Below are 17,106 nucleotides of genomic sequence, written 5' to 3' on the forward strand. Positions count from 1 at the left end.
GTTGTTTCAACAAAGATTAAATCGATTAACTTTATTAATGATGGAGAGAGGCTATTGACTTGACTTGTCGCAGGTCTCATCCAATGATATTTTATTGACTTTTCATGTGCTCGGCTTTTAGTGACGGTTACTTGATCTTTTGACTTCGACTAAACTTGATTTGCATTGACCTTTCACTAATATATAAATAAATCAAGTATTGATTTAAGGCCCATTCATTGGTTCTGCTATTGTTGCAGGAAATTTACTTTTATCATCATATCGGTTACTCATGCGCCTTACATTTTTCCTATTTTATCTTTACACTATTTAAGTAGCGGACGTTATAAAAATGAGAAATTTTGAGGAAACAAAACACCCAACCAAGATTTTTACCACGTCTATTTAGAATTTTTGTAACCATTAGTCCGAGAGCAATGTTTAGCGTTCTTTTTTTTAAATAAGTCTCATATTTGACGCTACACCTTAGGAGTCCTTCCATCACTCCCCTTAACTTTGCTAAGCTGCCCAAGAATTTACTAAGGTCACATATTCATTCACCGTTTTTGTCTCTTATGATACCACCACACCCCGCACAAATGCCACCATTTACTTGCACCATCCGTATTAAGGGCCACCCAACCATGCATCAGCGCCTTCCACGAAATAGTCACCTCATTCCTCTCTCTAATTAAGCCATTATCATTCACTCTCATTGTTGCTTCCTTATATTTGATCAACTTGATACTTGACATCAGGGGTGGATGCAAGGTTATGGAAGGAAGTATCATGCTTATAACTTTTTGAATAAACCGCATTAGGCATGTAATCACACATTCAAACTAACAGCATCATAATTTTAACCGTTCTCAAGTTCGATTTGCTCTGGTGTCAATTTGGGTGGGCTAATTTAGCTTCTTCAAAAAAAAAAATATATTCTACTTAACCGTTCAATTTTTTGTCAAGTATATTTTCTAATCTCTATTCCAAGTTTATCCACCATCAACACCTCTTATTTGATGTCATTATTTGATGTCTCACCGCTCTGGTGCAAGAGAAAAAATCTTCTTGTTTACCATTAATAGAAATGGAAATACACAGTATTTCTGTCCCTTCAATGTGCCATTTAGTTCTTTGATTTCTCCTGCCAAAGAAGTTCTTCAGGATGCAAGGCCTTGTCTACCTGCGCTTGAGCCTGCTTCTCTTGCTCCCTTAGATTATCAGAGTGGCCTACTGTGTTGATTTGAGATTGCACAGATTCAAGCTTTACCATTCAGACTTTGACATGATCAAAGACATTTCCAAAAACATCTTTATTCAAAATCCTAAGCTTCTCTTTCAAACTTTTCAGCTTTTGACTCAGAATAAACATCGAACAACCAATGATTTGAGAACTCCACACATTTTAAACAAAATTGATGCAATCAGAGTGAGAAGACCACATTTTAAAACACCTGAATTGAGATGCAAACTTAACCTCCGATTGATTAAAATCTAACAGTAAAGGAAAGTGATCTGAACGAGTTTTAACGAGCGTGAAGCAAGAAAGAAAAGTACAAGGATCCACCCAAAGCTGATTCCCAATTGCTCTATCCAAATTATAAATCGAAATCACCTCTCTATCATAATTTCGCACTATATCTCTGATGACTTATTCGCAAGTGTACGAATATCGCCACGTAGTAATAAAAGAGTATCGATCCACAGGGATTGCGCGATTAAACAAGTAGATTCGTGTCTATAAACATATTAAAGATAACACACATATTGGGGGTTTGGTTTGAGTGATTGGTTTGTATGAAAACGTTGAGAAATCAATTGATTAAGAGTGAGGTTGGATCGTCGACAATTCCCTAAACAATAGTATTCAATTGTATCGTAATGAACCACTCGAATGTTACAACTAGATCAACAATATGGTGAATTGCAATCTCTTGTCAAAATCCACCCTATGCTACATTCTATGTTTCAATCTCTCGACCGGAAACACTCAAATGCACAATGAATTCAGTTCTGATTTTAACTCATACTCTCATACATAATTAAAATCTAAGTTCATTGCAAGATTGATTAGAAATTGTAAAGCATTAAAGACAGAATTTCATTGAATAACATTCATAAGAGAGATTCGATACTGATACAAATGATTACATGGAATACATTAGTTTAGTTCCTCATCATGATCCAACCTCAATGGAGGTCTAGCCTCTCATGGTGAAGCAGCTCAATTCTTGCTCCAACTTCAAGGAATCAGCTCCCGTGATGTTGAATGCTTCCAATCTAGCCACTCCTAACCTTTAGAACACAGGATCAGTCTTCAATTCGTGCACTGGAACTCTCAAGATCAAGATCAGATTCTAAAATTTCGAACCCCTGTCCAGAAAACTGACATTTCTATATATACTGATTGCAACCACGCTGCGCGTCAGATCTACCATGCTGCGCGTGGTTGCTGAAATTAACACTACGCTGCGCGCGAGATCTACCACACTGCGCGTGGTTGCTGAAATTAACACTGCGCTGCGCGTGATAGATATCACGCCGCGCGTGATCACTAGTCAGTGGCCAATCTTCTCAGGTCAGAGTTTCACGCCGCGCATGGACAGTCCCCACGCCGCGCGTGATCAAAGCAGGTTTTTGGTCTCTCTGTGATAAGCATCACGCTGCGCGTGATGGACCACGCCCCCAACGTAGTGCAAAACTGTATTTTTCTGCATAATTTTCTGCTTTCTTGTATTCCAAGTAACCTTGCTTCTGAGTTGATTTCTCTTGATTTTATTGCTTAAAACCCTCTAAAATGAGTCTAATGTCCCTCAAATAAGCATGAATTATGAGAGTGTGACGATCCGTCATCAATCTCAAAATGAATGTGACAATTTTTTTTGTGCACTATTCACATAACCTACTTTGACTATAGTTTTCTTCTAATACATATAAAGATAAATATTAACATGTTGGATTTGTCTCAATGAATACTTTCTAAATATTAACTTTTTATAATTTTTAATAATATATAATTAAAAATATTAACGCTCAAAATTGTGCATCGGCAAGTGTGCAGTGGTCAACAATGACACTTATTTTGTTATGAAGGGAGTACTTACGAAAATATCACTCTATCATAAAAAAAAAACCACGGCAACTGCGCAACCCGTGTGTTATACTAGTATGTATGAAAGGAAAACTTCTTTTTAGGGGTTATGGCATCAAATACTCAGTCAATGTTGGTCATCATATAACAAGAGTTTCACAGATGAACATAGAAACTAGAAATTCAGAATTGAAATAAAATCCAAACATGGAACATCACAGCAACATTTTTAAGTCCTGAAGCTTCTAATATCCAGACATAGAGGCATGTTCAAATTTACAATATTGCAAACAATATTTGACATTTGACATGTAGGGTAACATGTAAAACACCCATTATGCTAAATTCATAGACAGAAATGTAACATAGTTGCAAAGAGTTTTTGACAGTGGCATGCTGTCAGATGATCATTAATCGAGATTAGAGACGATCTTCTTCAACCTGTCCATCTACAAAATGTTTAAAATTCATTAAATTTTAGGATCCCCTATGAAATACAGATATGAAAATAATATTTGATGCAAACTAACAGATTGTTTCACAATATTTCGTTCATTGCATCAATTGAAATAGAAAACCAAATACAAACGAAAATCAAAGAAGTTTTCCTTAGAAAACCAATGTAATAATTTGATTTTTTGTTTCAAATCAGTTTAGGCAGAAACTCATTGTAATTCTTAAAAATTAGAAAATCAAAGATCAAACAATTGAAACTTATAGGGAACTTTGAAAAGTCTTAGGGTCTAACCTCGGAGATTGATGGCACGGTTGGCTTGGGCACCAGCTTCAGTGTTATATTCCTCAAACATAAAAAACATACAAACATGTTATGGTGATGCACAACATAAGAAGTTGTAATCTAAAATCAAAGTGATGAAGTTCTAGTTATAACTGAATGTAAATAAATATTCACATAATTAGAATGTCGAGCTTCAATTCAAGAGTTGAATCAATTTCAAATTATACTAGATTTAGTTATTCAAACATTTATATAAATGACTTCTTTTGTAGACATACATGCAAATTAACAATTCATAACAAAAAGGATGAACAAAATGGTTATCAAATACCAAAGTACTAGTAACTGTTTCCAACTCCACAAAGCAATTCCCAATTTTGACATTAGAGACCAAATTACTAAGTAAATACCCTAGGAATGTATTGGATGCGGAATGAGCGCAAGCTATTCTTTAGTTCCAAAGCCTCATCACATAAGTTCCTTAAATGTGCATTGTTGATTTTCCAGGACCCCTGAAACTGTTGTTTACAAAAGAAAAATTTGCAATGTTAATTAGTTTAGTTCACACCTAATCATCTAACTGATAAATATGCAAGTCGCTAATAATGCATAATCTATATCAGCAGAACCAACCTGGTTGATAACAAGCTGGGAGTCTCCCTGGATAGTGATGTTCATACATCCTTTCCTTATAGCTTGTTTGAGTCCTAAAATCAAAGCGCGATACTCAGCAACATTGTTTGTTTGATAGCCCAGTCCTTCACGGAATCGATAGAGCTATGAAGAAAAGAAATAAAAAGTTAGCTACATTTTATAAATAAATAACATATCAACTAATTGAATTTGTTGCATAAATTTGATACCACAGTCCCATTTTCAGAAAGCAGTACAGCTCCTGCACCAGCTGGTCCAGGATTTCCGCTGGATGCACCGTCAAACTGAAGGGTATAAGAACGCTGCAAATAAGATATAAAGCTTTAGAGTTAACTTAACATATGGTTGTCAAAATTTCAAGAAGGTTTCAATTAGACAGGGCTTATATTCTCATAACTATCCATAAGATTTTTAAAACTGAAGAAAACCAAGAGCAATTCATATGAAGATTGGACAATCACCAACTGTAAGAGTAAATTACATACATGTGCAGTTTTTTGACACACAAAATATAGAGATTGGACAGGATATGGAGATATGGATATAAATAATCGTTTATAACTATTCATGTGACTTAGAGAGACAAAAAAAACAACATTGTATACATATACATTGTCATTTGTCAACCTAAAAATGTAACCAAATTCTGTTCTTTTAGGTTGAGCCATGGAACTTCGTGGGAAAAATGTAATGTAACCAAGTTCTGTTAATCATCATGTGAAAGCAAGATTGAGGACTAGGTAGCCATACAAAGCCAAGGTAAATAACAATAATAATAAGTCCTAGTTCAATTAATAATATCGATATTGTTATGTTGGACGCCTTCACTCAGATTCATACTTCATAGTGAGTTTCAGAAGTACTTATTTGTCATTTTGTCTGACAAAAAATAAAATAAAAAAAATAATAATAATAAAGTGACACTATTAGATATTAGTATTTGTGTCATTTTAAGCAAGAATTGAATTCTCATGTTATTCATTCTAAGATTTTTTGTAAATACTGTTTCATTCAATATTACAAGTGCATAACACATACAAACCAACTTACAATATTAGGCACCACGTTAACAGTTCCAACATAATGCGTCTGGACAAGATAGAAAAAGTCAGATAAATCAATCAAACAGAAAATAATGAACACACTCAAATCTCTAATAAGTTTTATGTGAAACTATCAAATTAGTCCTTAATTCTGTCAAATATTTTCAAATGTTATGAATATTTCAAAAAAGTTTTAGACTCTATTAAAATATCAATTTGATCCTTATATTTAACTATTTACTATCAATTAAGGGTGCATTTGTTTAAGCTTTAAAAAAAATTGATTTTTAAAAAAAAAAATTAGATTTTTTTTAGAGATTTTGAAGAAAATCTAAAGCTATTTTCCGTTTGTTTACGATCACAAAAATCTATTTTTTTAGAAAATGGTTTTAAAAAGAAATAGATTTTGAAGAAAGCTATTTTCAGCTTTTCATTTTGAAGAAAAAAAATGATGTTTTTACTAAAATGATTTTTTTCATGTTAAAAAAATCTGGTACAAACACAAGTAACATAAAAAAAGGTGATTTTTTTATAAAAAAAAAAAAATAGATTTTTTTTGTTGGAAAATCTGAAACAAACGGACCTAAGTCATGGTCTTTTACAACTTACTATCAATTTAATCTCTACAAAAATTAATGATAAGTTAATATTAAAAAAAAAAAGATTTTATACTTTTAAATATTGAATGCACAATTTTTAAATATTGAAGCCACAACACTGTTTACCGAAATGAAACTTCTACTAACAAAATCAAAGTAAGCTAAAAATCTAAAATGAAACTTCTAGTAACAAAATCTTAGCCGGAGAAAGATGAAACTTTCGTTTTATACCGAAATCCATTAAAAATTCATAACCATTTATGGTGTGTGTTGAAACAAGTGATGATCGCTTAATTTATGCTAAGGAAAAGGATAAAAAGGAACCAAAATGCATTTTCAGAGAAAAATATGAACAAAAAGAAGAAGAGAAGAACCTGGTTTCCACGGTTCATGATTTCTCTCTGGTTTTCAAATTTTTTCCTCTGAAGTTTGTGTGTGAAGTTTGTTACAGATACTGACACTACTCAAGGTAACAAACTGTAGGTAGTATGCGTAAAGAGTAACTATGGTCAAGGTAAGAATTAACTAGGGTAACTTTTAAGAGTACTATGGCGGTAATAAAGTTTAACTATGGTAAGTATAGTGAGTATGTATATCAGTATATGGCAGTAATAGTACTAAATTGGTCAAATCCTATGTCACTCACTGGTTTTTTGAGAAGAAAATAGGGATAGAGATTAGGAGAATGGATTATCTCAAGTTGGAAACAAAATTGAGGAAATAATAATCTTATGCAAAATTTCATTATTTATAACGATCACTAGTTGGTTCAGTGGTGATTGGCGCTGAACTTGGTAGGAAGGACTGCGGTTCGATTACCTGCAACTGCAATCGGGAGGGGGCTGGAACCACTTGATGCCAGAACTGACCACCGAACCAGATTCAACTGGTGGTGAAAATTTCATTATTTATTTATAAATAATTTGTATACTGTAGATATTGGAGAAGAAAATAGGAATTAATTTTCATGCGGTCAAAATTCAATGTAGTCATGCAATTTGAAAAATTGAGATTGTTTGATTAAGATTGAATAAAAATATGTTGGTTTAAATTTTAATCTCAAATTTTATATATAATAAATAATTAAATTTGCTTTATGATTTGTATTGTCCAATTTTAATCAGACCGTTTTGAGATATTAATTGCATGTGACTATGTTCTATTGTGACCAGCTAGTCGAATCAAACAATTCCGAAGTACTAACTACACAAGCATTTCCACTATGGCCGTACTATTGAGTATTGTATAGAACGAAATTAGTCTCGTTATAAAATTATTTATCGTAAAGATTGTTGTTGTCAGGTTTATGATAGTTATAGTAAGGTAAGATCTAGGATTAGTCCCGTACTATTGAAAATTATTATTTCATTGGAGTTTCTAGGATTATTTTGATTTCCATAATAATCCAGTGACAAATCTGTTACAATTTCTGCCTTACATGAGAATTCAATATTCTTAGAAATTCTATATGATGTAATAGTATCAAATAAACCTGGAAATTCTACTTAAGATCTGATATCAAACGAAAAATGTAAAAAAAAGTCTACATATCAAATTTCACCTCCAAAAACCTGCACAATACCAAATTGGTTTGTGTTGAAAAAATATTATGGGTATTCAGATCCTTGCTATTGACAATTGCTGAAGCAAGTAACAAATGCTGGGAAGGAAATTTACAGTTGTCTTTGGCGTCGGGATCTGCCTCTCGGTGAAACAAGGAAAATACGCCCATAAACCCACTGTCTACCAAATCTTGAAACTGATCGCTGAAAATTGATAACACGACATGTCAAGCAAATATCAGGATCATCTTTTAGAGGGTTACATTGTTTTGTTTTGGATGGTAGGAGAAAAATAGGGATGAAACAAATATCATCTCTCTGTACTCGTCATTAAAATGGATTGCCAAAATTCGGTATAGTCATTTACAATTTTCGCCGATTAAATGGAATAAATAGCAGTCTAGTTATACAAATAGATATTTTGCAAAATGTCAATAAAATCTACACATCATTACCTCCACAATTCATAGTCAAAATAAAAATCACCAAATGCTTCAAAATACAACAATGCGAATATATGCCACAGTTAATTGCAGAGCTCCAAGTGAAATGACAATTTTTTAGGCTTCCTCGTTGTGACAGAACGATTTGAGAGAGAGAAGATTCATATATCACAGTGGACAAGAATAGCCTAAAGAATCATAACAAAGGAAGTGGTAAATTAACAGAACAAGAGACCAACATAGTGTGGCACAAGTGGTAGATACAAAAAGAAAATAAGAAATCCAACACTAGCAGACACACCATCAAAAGACAAACAGATATGCAAAAATTACTGTTTTAACCTCTGCTTGCCTACCACAGGCCAAATTACCGGTTTTATCTTGCCATATGCCATACTAGATAAGTCCTCGAGCCAGCCACTGTAACAATGACGATATCATTTTAGGAGTACACATCATAAATACAAAATAACAACGAAAATAACACTAGAAGAATATTATCTCTATATGTTCAAATCATCATAACAAACACCTAACCAAGTTGACCAAAACTCCTCATCCTTGGGAAGGGAAGAGTTACTCCGGAAGCTTGTATGCAAAACCACAGAGTAAAACTGATGTTCCGGATATAAACACAGAAAAACTTCAACACTAGAAGAAATGCAAAACCAAAGGGATGTGATAACCTCTCTCTAAGCTTTCACAATGGAATCAAGAAGCAGGGATGCTGAAACGGACATAATGAAATGTAAATAATTCATATTCCGAGAAGAGAAACCCAAATTAAAGCCTAGCAAATATATAACCAGGCCATCAGAAATAATGATTCATGTGTCCTTGTTAATTTATTCACAGAAGGTAAGTAGTACTAAGCGGGAAAGAAACTCATCTCTAATGTTCTACATTCCAGGCAGCTAATTGAAAGGTGTAGGTTGATTGCGAAAGATGAAGACTTTTGTAACACACCAAACCCATGTAAAACTTGCTCTGCCAATACCACATGATACACTAACAGAACAATTACGCCGTGGAAAATAGGTTGTAGAAAAATAAACAAGAAGAATAGTAGCATAATTCTTCAAACCAAGTTGCAGATCAGCATTACAAAGAGAGGACCACCAAGTTATCCCAACTCCTCAAGAATCATGTAAACTTTTGCACTGTCAGAATTTAGATCAATAAGCCAAATGTAGATCAAAGAAATAAATCTACTAGACAATATAGAAATGAAAATAATTCACAACCCAAGTACATGGTGGCAAAATAAACCCGAGGCTTGATACTACTTAGAATGTTATTGTTTCAAAACACACTACACTGCAGAAAACAACGTCATATTTCAATTCACATGTATGGCGGTCAAAGCCAGAACTAAATCAAACGACCAGAAAAAAATAAGATTACAAAACATGAGGATCAAAAGACCAGAAAAATTACAAAACATGAAGCTCAAACAAAAGAAAGATAGAACCAGAACCAGAAGAAAAGACCAATTATATCCCACACACTTCCACAACAATGTGAACCTGTCTGCCACAGGTTCCACAACAAACTACATATTTCTGACACAATTTTGGCTTCCTCCTAAAACATAGGAGTCCCAGGCCACCGTAATGAAAACATTATCTTTATAGGATCATCATCATCATCATCATCATCATAAATCACAACTAACAGTAAAAACTAGCAAAAGATTATGTTGTCACCAACGGACAAATCATCAGAGCAAACAACACCTATGACGTAACCAAAATTGTCCAAAATTTGTCATCTGGGAAGGGAAAAGAGTTATTCCAAAATCTTGTACCTTATGAAAGAGTAGTACTCAAGTTCTGGATACTGAAACACACAGCTTCAACACACAGCTTCAACACCAGCTTGCATGCGATCAAAGAACTATCATTTGGGAACAAATACATATAAGTAAAAAGACCAATTATATCCCAAGAATGAATGAGAGAAGCATGCATGCAGAAGTAGTACAAAGCACAGAGGCAGTTGAAAATCATCAGATTGCCAGATTAAGCTCAGCCACAATTGAAAATATATATCACATCCAGCAAAACATGAGGTTCATGTGCACTTATTAATTATTTCACAGGACACGAGTACAACGTAATCATCAGAATCAAGTGCATTCAAGGAAAATTGGCCAAAGCAAAAACATTCACAGGCTCTCTCCCCTGTAGAACCAAAGCAAGAACATGTCCTTGATAATCTCTGCCACATAAACTGATAAAGGACTCAAGTAAACTACATCCTCAAACAGATAGCATGAAGAGAGCCAATTGCAGATTTTGGTCATCATCATAGATCACAACTAACAGTATAAACAAGCAAAAGAAGACTAGAGAAAATCTCTCCAAACAAAGATAAGTTGTCACCAAAGAACAAATCATCAGAGCAAACAACACATATGACATAACCAAAATTGTCCAAAATTTCTCATCTGGGAAGGGAAAAGAGTTGTTCCAGAATCTTGTACCTTATGACAGAGTAGCACCGACATTCTAGATACTGAAACACAACTTCCACACTAGATGACACACGAAAACTCCAACACCAGCTCGCACATATGAGAGAAAGCCCTATTATATCCCAAGAATGAATGAGAGAAGCAAGGATGCAGAAGTAGTACAAAGCGCAGAGGCAGTTGAAAATCATCAGATTGTTAGATTAACCTCAGGCACAGTTGAAACTATATACCACATCTAGTAAAACATGATGGTTCATGTGTACTTGTTAATTATTTCACAGGACACGGGTAGTACAAAGCGCAGAGGAACTATCTCCATTTTCAGCACAACAAAATTAACAAGGTGCAGTGTGATTGACACTTCTGGGACTGCGAACACCAGGTGATACATACATGCACAACAAAATTACTGTTACAATTAGTTGTAGAATAAACCAAGAAAATAGAAAGAAAAGTAGTATAATACTCCAAACTAAGTCGCTGATCAGAAGGTCATAATTACAAAGAGAGTCCCACAGAACTGTCCTAATTTCTCCAGACTACATGTTAAAAACGAGGCGTGCTGCCCAAACTAGTAACACATCAAAAAATAAAATTCACATTAGAAGTCTAGCATGCTGCAAAAAAAAAAAAAAAATTAAAAGCAAAACACTGATGATATGTACATGCTCTAAGGAAGAATAATATTTGACACAAAAGATGAACTAGAAAATAAGTCGACGAAAAACCTAACAAACTCAATAATAGTTTGAAACCAACAACAACCAAATAAAACCTCAGAAGCAGGAAGCCAAAATAATAAACCATGCCGTAGTAGAAATGACCAAATTTAAGCCTTTTACAGCTGGAACTATTCGACACACCCAATGTAATAGTAGCATAATTCTTCAAATCAATGTGGATCAGCAGTACTAAGAGAGGCCCACCAAGTCGATTTAAGGAAAATTGACCAAAGCAAAAACATTCACAGGCTCTCTCCCTTGTAACACCAAAGCAAGAATATGTCCTTGATAATCTCTGCCATAGAAACGGACAAAGGAGTCAAGTAAACTACATCCTCAAACAGAAAACATGAAGAGAGACATTTGCAGATTCTGGTCATCATCACAGATCACAACTAACAATAAAAACAAGCAAAAGAAGGCTAGAGAAAATCTCTCCGAACAAAGTTAAGTTGTCACTAGCGAATAAATCATCACAGCAAACAACACATATGACGTAACCAAAATTGTCCAAAATTTTTCATCTAGGAAGGGAAAAGAGTTATTCCAGAATCTTGTACCTTATGACAGAGTACTACTCAGGTTCTGGATACTGAAATAAACAGCTTCAACACCAGCTTGCACGCAATCAAAGAACTATCATTTGGGAACAAATACATAGAAGTAAGAAAAAGACCAATTATATCCCAAGAAAGAATGAGAGAAGCATGCATGCAGAAGTAGTACAAAGCGCAGAGGCAGTTAAAAATCATCAGATTGCCAGATTAACCTCAGCCACAATTGAAAATATATACCACATCCAGCAAAACATGAGGTTCATGTGTACTTATTAATTATTTCACAAGATACTAGTACAAAGGGGAAGAGGCACTCGCCTCCATTTTCAGCACAACAAAATTGACAAGGTGAAGTGTGATTGAGACTTCTGGGACTGTGAACACCAGGTGATACATACATGTACAGCAAAACTACTTTGACAAATAAAAGAAAGAAAAGTATCCTAATTCTCCATACAAAATCGCTGATGAGAAGGTCATAATTACAAAGAGAGTCCCACAAAACCACACTACAATGCAATATGCAACAAACATGTACATGTTGCACCAAATATTAAACATGAAGATCATCCAAAATATAGAACCAGAAGCCCGCTGCAAAATGGATGAATGAATATCTAAATATCATACAAAATAATGAACCAGAAACAATTTGGAAGAGCAATCAATTAAAATCCAAACAACTCTTCAATAGCTGCAGATCATCATTAAAATAAGAACAACAAACTTCAAGATCGAAACCAAGGTAACCGCGAAAAAATAGTGAGAAAACAAAACATAAAAGATCAAACAAGAGGAACATAGAAGCCGAAGGAATTATACATCTCCTGCAAAACCAAAGAGAAAAATAACAGATCAACAAATATATGCTCTCAACAACAATGAAATACTGAAACTAAAGGAATTTACTAGAGATGGTCAAAATAGGAATCAGCAGATCAACATAACAAAAAAGTGTCAAACCAAACTGTCCAGAATTCTTCATCTTAAGCGAATGCTACACACTATTGTTCCTAAAGCACAAATTAATATGAGAACCTCTGCCTGCCTCAGGTTCCACAGGCATGTAGAGGTTATCTCCCCTGTTTCACACAAAACAGAAAACTTAACGAAACTGACAAAAGTAGATGCTGAGTATCAAACATTGACTGAAATGTAAAGAGTCTTAGAAAAGATAAGCAAATGATGTGTGACACAATCCTGGCTTCCTCCAAACAAAGAGGAGTCTCGGACCACTGTAACCAAATGGATATCTTTTTAGGAGTGTCAAAAAAAAAGCAAAGAGACTCCAGAATCAAATAAGGGAAAATGAAGTGGAGATATTATAACAATACAAAAAGGCAAAGAAAATCAATTGTAGAAATCTAACCCGGGTTTCCAAGATTGATTGGACTGGTGTCCGATCCTCCCATGAGACGGATAAGACCATCAACCTAAAGGGTGTCAGAATACACAAAATCAGCATACCACTGGTAATTCAATGGTAAAAAAACAAAGATTCAATGGGTCATATTACCAGGTCAGAGACATAACAGAAACTACGAGTTTGCGTTCCAGGAGATTGGACCGTCAAGGATTCACCACTAAAACACAACAAAAATGGTTGCATCAGAAAAGAAGGATATTAAACTGGTAGGCATTAATATAGAAATGGGAAGAAGCGAGAAGAAAATGTAAGTTTTATTACCGCAGTGCTTGAGCAATGAAGTTGCTGACAACACACAGGGTATATACCTACAAAGAAAATGTAAGAGTTCCATCATCAATATTCATGTGCGGCCCATATGTGTTGAAGATTCTCGCAACACGAATTTTTATGTTGGAAAAAATATTAGTTTCTTCAATCACAAAACAAAACTTCCACAGGATATATACCTACAGAGAATGAGAGGAAATTAATGTGAACAGAAAACCATGAATTACGAACTCCTGTTACGGACAAAATTGAGTGCTTAGTTAAGGTACATCTTGTCATGAAAACAGCACAATCAAACAAGCCATTTATATTATTATTCACAAATTAAATAAGAAAGGTCTTCAAGGTTTATCTAGTACAAATATCTTTCAAAAGCATAGCAACATATACAATTTCATATAGAATGAGATAAAGCACATACCAATAGGGTTAAGCACATTCCAATAGGGTTTATCTTAGTTCTCAGTTTGAGGATGCTCAAGAGGATCCCCATATACCTCCGAAGTTGATGTAAGCAAAATTCTGTCAATAAAATAAGAACTAAGATTCCACGCCAAGAAAAACAAAACTAAGACCAGCTGATGGCAGAAGCTGAAATCATAAATCTTATTCCCAAAGAAAAATTCCTAATCTTGCTCCAACTCGTTTTGCAAGCCCAAGCATGTTCAGACTTCAGAGTGCCAATCACATATGTCTTTATTGTCTGTAAATTTATTAACACATTAGATAATCTCTCAAGGAGCAGTATGAAAAAGATATCTTTCAATCAGCGATGCAGCAGATATATTCGTTGATGCAGATTGTAGCATTATGCATGTGGGTTCTATGCACTTTTATATGAAGCAACCAATTTTAGTGACTGTGCAATGAATGGATGTTAAAAGTAAACTCTTCGATTGTTATACAACTATATGAACTACTTGCTAAATAAATGGTATGATTAAACACAAAATAAGACAAGATCATACGTTCACAGGATTATATTTGTAGAAAATAGGAGGTGCGGGGCACACACGATGGTAAATCTGATCCACCTCAATCATCAAAGGTTCAGTGGCATCTACAAAGGAATCAGATGACAAATTCATCAGCATTACTGAGTTATAAGTGGATTTGAAGGCATGCTGAACATAATATACTAAGTACACAATTCATCATTGCAAATGTTCACATCTTTCACAATGGCAGCTGATCAAAATTGTGAGTGATATAGAAACGGCTTTTGTAGCCTTTTATGTTAGATAAATCATTTTACAACCTACATATAAGTGTTCAAAGATGTACTACCAAATGGAACTAAAAAGTAAATTAACATAGTATATTATGAGGTTGTCATTCGATCCAGTGAAGTAGTTATCAGCAACAATGACCTGATTAAAGATGTTAACGAAGTTGATCAGATCACACAGTATTATTTATATTGATCAAATTTAGGGTGATAATAATAGGTAAGAAGAGTAGATCATTGGAAAAACCAATACAAGCAAGAAGAAAAACGAGCTGCAAAACGATACATTCTTTTCATTTTCCATCAAGAAACACATACACACAAAATGACTAGTTTAATGGGAAGTATGAGAACATATGTCTGCCATGGGTTCCACGGGCACCCTGCACATTTATTGGCTATCTTTCTTGTTTCATCCATACAGAAAACTCAAAAGTAGATGTTGAGTATCAAACATAGACTGAAATGTGAAGTGTCTTAGAAGAGATAACCAAATTAAGGCCTGCAGATCATGTGTGACACAATTTTGGCTTCCTCCTAACACAGAGGAGTCCCAGGCCCCTGTAATGAAAAGGATATCTTTTTAGGAGTATCATCATCAACATCATCTAAATCACAAATAACAAAAGAAACCAGTAAAAGAAGATTATAGAAAACCTCTCCTAATGAACAAATCATCAGAACAAACAAACCTACGATGTAACCAAGTCATCCAAAATTCATCTTGGGCAGAGCAAATATCTATTCCAGAATCATGTACTCAGGTTCTAGATACTAAAACACACAAACTTCAACACCAGAAGAAACACGAACTTCAACACTAGTTTGTACACAATCTAAGAACAATTATTTGAAAACAAAATACATATTCATATACAAATTAAAAAAAAGTCCAGACATGAACAGCAAAATTACGACGTGACAAATAGCTGTAGAAAAAACCAAGAATAAAGAAGTAATAGTAGCATAATTCTCCTAACCAATTCGCCGATCAGAATTGCAGGGAACATGAATTCCTCTCAAATTAAGCAATTGCCCATTCACCTAGCACATTTCGTTGCATTAATTAAAAGATAAATGAAATGTCTCATCGTATTTCAAATGTGTGGTGGAAAACTTCTTTAATTAACCTATTGTATCATCAAGGCAAACATTCGAATATAAAAGCGAAAATAGGAAAACATGATTTAGTTTATTAATATATCAATTTTACAATCAATCACTTTCTCTATTTACCTTTCTACCAAATCCTTTATAGCGGGATGTAAAATCATATTGGACAATAATGCACTGTTTGGAGTAAACAAGCAGATCATTGAGGAGCTTGCTAGGATTGCTCAAATATGACCAAATCAAAATCATATCCTCTCTTGCAATACCAAAGAATAAGGGTCAGTTTGTTCCAGATTTTTCACCATAAAAATCTATTTTTTTATCTTACTTGTGTTTGTTTCAGATTTTTTCAAAAATCATTTTAGTAAAAAAATCATTTTTTTCATCAAAATGAGAATCTATTTTCAAAATCCATTTTTTTATCATTCATCATCCCTCACCATCTTAAAAAAATAGATTTTAATGATCGTAAACAAACGGCAAATAGCTTTAGATTTTTTTCAAAATTCCTAAAAAAAATGATTTTCTTGAAAATGATTTTTTTCAAAAAACATCATTTTTTTTAATCTCAAACAAACTTTTGCACTATCAGAATTCAGATAAAAAAGCCAAACGTAGAACAAAGAAGTAAATTGAAACAAAAAGAATTTACTAGAGATCACCAAATTAAAACTCTAGGCTCCATGCTCTGAAGAATCCGTGCGCTGCAGAAAAACATTTTCACCATTCAATTTGTATGTGTTGCCATCAAAGCAAAGAAACAGAAATGATAAAGAATGACTCATTGAAGAATTATCTGGATATTTCCCAACTCCTCGAGAATGATGTAAACATTTGCACTATCAGAATTCAGATCAAAAAGCCAAACGTAGAACAAAGAAGTAAATTGACTAATAAGAGTAGAAACGAAAATAATTCACAACCCAAGTACATGGTAGCAAAATAAACTTGAGGTTTGATACTACTTAGAATGTCATTGTTTCAAAACACGCTACACTGCAGAAAACAGCATCATATTTCGATTCACATGTATGGCGGTCAAAGCCAGAACCAAATCAAAAGACAAGAAAAGAATAAGAATTCAAAACATGAAGATCAGACAAAAGAAAGATAGAACCAGAACCAGAAGGAATCGGTGTTCCCAAATTACCTTCCTGTAACATCGAAGGAAATAAAATATAAAGAAAATATGCATTCAAAAGCG

At 34.0% G+C, this 17,106-nt stretch overlaps 1 pseudogene; it reads right to left on the reverse strand.

Annotated features, from left to right (window-relative positions):
* Positions 1-7,921: 7,921 nt before the first annotated feature.
* Positions 7,922-14,803, reverse strand: LOC123911008 (annotated as a pseudogene).
* Positions 14,804-17,106: the final 2,303 nt, after the last annotated feature.

This window comes from Trifolium pratense, linkage group LG2, assembly GCF_020283565.1.
Source record: "Trifolium pratense cultivar HEN17-A07 linkage group LG2, ARS_RC_1.1, whole genome shotgun sequence".
NCBI lineage: Eukaryota > Viridiplantae > Streptophyta > Magnoliopsida > Fabales > Fabaceae > Trifolium > Trifolium pratense.